The following is a 5,713-nucleotide window of genomic DNA, read 5'->3' on the forward strand; positions in this document are numbered from 1 at the left end:
ACACTCACACACAAACACACCTATCTAAGATTATGACGGGAAAAATGGGGAAATACAGAAATGAAAGGACATTTTTTACATAATTCTATGAAAAAGTTGGCTTTTCTTGAAGTAATTACACCATTTGTGTTTCTTATTTTATTTATTAACGTTTATATATTCAGGGGGAGTTTCATTGAGATGCTTAAGGTCTTCTTATAAATTTAACTGTTATAATAAATATTGTGTTTTGTTGGGTGTCGCATAAAAATGTGTTTTCTGTGATTGATTCACGTAACTCTTAATGAATTATTTTTTTTCTGAACTTTTTTAAAATGGAAAAAAAATAGCAGAGTAAATCACTGCTATGTACATAACTTTTGGAGTTTTGGTGAGTGGTTGTAATTGGGTGGTTATTTCATGCCAATATAAGTAATTTGATAATTTAAATTAAAGGAAACACAGAAAAAGAGACTAAGGGTAATTTGTATTCTGACATTTGTGCGTGCGTGTGCGTGTGTGTGTGTGTGTGTGTGTGTGTGTGTGTGTGTGTGTTGGTGACGAACAAGGATTCACTCTCCTCTTTCTTCATGTCTTATTTTTTCCTCCAATGCTCTAAAGCCTTCTGTGGAAAGCTGTGTGGTGATTTCCCCCTAAATCATTATCTTTCTTTGTTCTTTCTACACAAACTGTAGAATGATCCTAGAGTGTATTCTCCATATAATTGAAAAAATCAGCTTCACTACATAAATCGCTATTAGAGATAATATCCTTTGTAATTTAAACTTAGTGGAACCGTTAAAAATAAATGGTGTAAATGGTGCCTTGATTGAAAAGTAAACAATAAGACTTAAAATACGTCTTTTCCATAGCCAATTGTGACAAAAGGACATTTTGTATTTGAATCCAGTTACTTCCTCCCTCCCTTTCCCCCCTCCTTGATGCCCCCCCTAACATCTTTACATATTCTCTGCTTGCCTTTCTGTTTGCCTCAGCTGTCTCCTGCCTTCCTGTCACTCTCCATCTCATTGACGGATCTCTGTATCTCCATCGATCTTCTGATATCTCTTCCTGCTCCAAGTGCGTATCCCCCTCTAACTGTCCATGATAGACGGCGGGTCTAAGCTCTCCATTATAGGCTGGAGACAATGATCAAACCTCGCTAAAGCTCTCTCTCCCCTTTTTTTAATTACATTCCTCTGTCAAGTAAAGACGAACAAAATAGAGTAAGGACAGGAAGAGAGGAACCTCCTAGCAATTATTCTAGACTTAATTACATAAAGTTAAAAAAGTGTCCCTTCTCGCCTGAAGCTGGGTGTGCGAGTTAGTGTGTGTGAGTGTGAGTGAAATAGCCTCATTATATAAGAATACACCTGAAAGACTTTCCTCTGTTACTGGTGGCTGCCATCAAGTGTCAATCACGCACACACCACACCACACATCTCCATGACAACTCTATTCTGGCATGAGCAAACTTATATTCACAGATAGAATATATGGCTGTTAAAGAGGCCCTATTCTTCTTTTTGTGGTGTTCCCTTTCCTGTAGTGTGTTCTATAGTTCTTTGTGCATGTAAATGGTCTGCAGAGTTTAAAATCCCAATGTTCCCTCCAGAGGGAGTTTCTGTTCCACACACTGCCCCCCCTTAATTTTCGCTAATTTGATTTATTAACTTGTAATACTTTGTAAGACCCAGCGGACACCGTGTATTTGTAAATGTATTTCTCAAGACACACGCTGACATCGGTCTGACAATCACGTAGATGGGTTTTTAGTCAATAATGGGATGGTGCGTGTGAGGGAGACTGAACAACATGGCAGAAATACCATACTTACTGAAGGGGGAGTCAGAAAAGAAAACACTCCCATCCAACATTTCATAATGGATACTTCATGCAACTGTTTATTTTCTCATTGAGCAGAATGATCATCAGTTTCGAGCTTTCGTGATTGTTTCAGCAAAACTGTAGTTAAGTCTTACTATTGACAGCTGAATGTGTTTTATGTTGTACTGCTAAACTGAAACAGTGGAGCTGGCCAAGGCATAATACTTTTGTTCTTTAAAGAATCAAACTGCTTTTCTAACTACATGATAATGTGAGCAATATAAGCAGCAATCCTTGTGTGAGGTCTTGATTGGCAACTATGTCAATGAAGAGTCCACTCGCCAAGCCTGATTGGTTTGAGGGTGCCATCCTTTTTACATAAATCGACTTGCATGAGTGTGAGGCAGTAACAGAAGGGGGAGTGTTGGATTGATGCGCATTGCACTGCTGAGAAGGCTCTCACTAGGAACAAAAATATCAAATGTATTAGTTTTTCTGCAGCTCCTTTCATACTGAATAACTCCAATTGAAGGAATATCAACATGCTCACAAAGTAATATCTAATCAAATATTAAATTATGCATTAAGCTTGCTGACTGTGAATTTAAACTCTGTGGCTGGTGGGGGCCAGCTTGTGAGCGCTCTATTGACCGGCCAGAATGTTCTGTCTTTTGCCCAGCTGCCTTTTGCTGTCGTGTTCTAAGCAATTATTAAATCTGAAGTGAGAACGTATGTTTCTTTGGCAGATGCATTGGCCCAAGGAAATATCTTTTGCATGCTTCAACAGACTCAAAAGCCAATGCAAGATGGCTTGCTCTTTTGGAGATGGTGTTCAGTGTCTTGTGCAGGCTCATATTGTTGAAACTAATGCAGCAGTTATATTAGTTTGCACGTGAAAATATATATATTATAGATATTGCAGTCAATGTAAAAGCAAAAGTTTGCCATCTCGGCCCAACTCACTGCCTTTGCTTTAGGTTTTTGTTCAACACCCACAGGTTGCACCCAAGTGAGGTTATATAGGTGAGGGGCTATGAAAGGAATGATACCAAAGTCTTTATAAAGAAGTAAAGGGTAACTTGCATGGGTTCCCTTTTGAAGCGATGCCTGAAATACGCAATTGCAGGTGGTGGCGACCTATGCTGGCGAGGCTTAGATTTGATTGACAGTGGGTGAAGCCGGTGGAAGTTGCACAAGAAATCATGTTCAGGTTCATCTCTTTGTATGAGGACGAAATCAATTCCATGTGATGGACCTTAATCCTTTATGAAGTGGAAATGAAGATAGTGTACAGTACATTGATTTGAGCTTTTTAGCTGAGAAACAAAAACTGCATTTAGCTCAGGGAAGAGTTGATCATTCTGTCTGGGTATTTGATTACAGATGCCCCATTTTACTTTGACATTTCATCAAATCTATTTCCGAGTATTGAAGCCTGAAATGTTTGTATGCTGCTTTGGAGACACTGTATTTGATTAATGCCAGCGATAGAGACAAAGAATGAGAATAAGAGGCAGAAAGACTGAGAGACAGCAGAGACAAAGAGGGAAATGGCCCTTTACAGTTGACGGACCTCCATGCCGCCCCTGACTGACACAATTAAAAGCATTATGCTGCCAAGACCCTCTCATTCAACACACGCTGGTCTGCCAGTCCTGCCTTGTCAGCTTCGCCTGGCAAATTCAATTACCACTTATCATCAGTGACAGGGAGCATTGCTCTGACTGGCATACATATCTCTGCTGCCGGACACGGACACACACACTCACAGCCACACACACACAAAAGAAAAGCTGGCTAGATAAAAGCAGGGCCAGACACAGATGCAGTAAATCCCAACTAGGGCTTTCACAATATCAGATTTTCACTACACAATTTTGGGGTCAAGAAAAGTACACATTGACAATATACATAGTACATTTGAAAGGAATAATAATTATAAGTGATCAGTGATATAAATATTTTACTTTGTTCGTTTCCTTTTCTGCTAATTAATTAAACTAATTTGTGTGTGTCGTTTGGGGAAGGAGACAAAGAAAGAGTGTAAAGAAATTGAGAAACTATGTATTATTAACAAGATATCTATATTTGTTTTTTAAATAAAAGACGCTCTTTTCAAATTCCTATCACAACAGTTTAATTTACTGTTGGCATATACTCATTATAACTATATTGTACATAAAGGTCTTCCAAAACAATTGTTATGACCATTTCAAAAATGGTACAACCAATCTAGCTAATTGTAAACAGTAGAGGATTACGCATCTTAAAAGACATATTTTGGGGTGGCGACCAAAAACGAGCTAACATTACAACAGTATGAGGCTCATCAATTCATTCTAAATAATGTAAACTACATCTTAGATACTTCAGGAACTAATTTATACCACAAGGTCAGCTCTCTGTGTAATGGAGAGCTCTCAGGATGAAATGACCACAGCTCTCAGGAACTCAAGAGCATTGGAAGGTTGAAAGTGCACATCATGCTCCGAGCTTCAGATTCAATCACAGTTGAACCTGAAAGATAGTAAAATGGACCTGAAATGGGCGTAAAACAAAAACATGAGGGTGGATAATAATCTGAATTGCTGCAGAGAGGTTTGATACTGTCTGCGTGGGAACAAAACCCCATTAGCTCAATCATTTCACAACAGCGTTACAGGGCACTTCCATGGTGGAGATAATTGATTTTAACAGATATGGAGTATTTAATTGGCTGGCTGACAATGTTTTGGGAACGCTGTGATGTGAATATGTGCTTGTTGCATGCCTGTAGGCACTTAAAATACAATTGGAAATGTGGCTACTGAAGTGTAGAAAGTCATGTGTTCGATCAGCATTTCCTTTCCAGGGAAATCACTCTTTTTACTATATGTTAGATATTTCGTTTCTGACCACAAATTACTTAATTTAACTATGGATCGGTAAAAAGAGAATGGGTTGGAAGAAATAATAAAAAAAAAAAATTATGATGGCTGTAGATTTCAGATCGCAGAAGGGGATAAAGTAAAGTCCTCAGGAATGTAACCAACCAAGCGTTTAGGAAACCATCATTTAAATAGAAAGATTATGAGGCGTTTCCCACTGACAAGCTGGCACCTGTAAAGAGATATAATGTGACCTGTGAGTATGAAGACGTAATGAGACGATAGTCCACCCTTCATTTGTTACGATGTGTCTTAAAATAGAGCTCCGTTTGACTGTACGGCACAAGAGCAGGATGACTAATATGGCTTTTATTTCTGCTGCACTCTTCTCCCGTTTTCTCGATTTCAGCAGTCAGTCTCTGACTCAAAGAAATGCCCTGCAGCTCCCAAACTGAGCGATGATGAAATACCTGCTACATGAGCCATAGAGGAACATATGTCAAACAAACCTGTTTCAATCAAAATATGAGCTTCTGTGCTGGAAGCCACAAAACACTCCTTTTCAATAAGCAGGGGATCTGTTGCGTCAGTGTTTTTATCTGAATTCTTAGGTCGAATATTGTACGTTTTCTGGGAACTAAAAGAAAATGTACCCATTTTTCTAGCACAATCATTCTTTTCCAAGTTTGTCATGGAGCGGTAAAGATGACAATGTTAGATGATGGTTTGACAAATCCTGTGTGTCGGGCATGTGGCCAGTCATTACCAATAGCACCTTTAACCCCCTCTGCTGGAGTATTAACTGCTACACAAAAGAAGCATGGTGGGAGGCCTTTACAGTATCATAGTGTTTAAGGGGCTCGACTCTCTCTAAATGGGAGAACAACGAGACAGCCAGCGCAAAGCCGATTTAATGCTAATCATGTAGCATACATCCATTGTACTCTGTGTGCAATGACAATAAAGGTATTCTATTCCATTCTATTCTATGAGACAGGAGGAGAGAAGAGCAAAAGCAGTAACTGAAGTGGTGTTTAGTC

This window comes from Notothenia coriiceps, unplaced genomic scaffold, assembly GCF_000735185.1.
Source record: "Notothenia coriiceps isolate Sejong01 unplaced genomic scaffold, NC01 NC01_scaffold00000339, whole genome shotgun sequence".
NCBI lineage: Eukaryota > Metazoa > Chordata > Actinopteri > Perciformes > Nototheniidae > Notothenia > Notothenia coriiceps.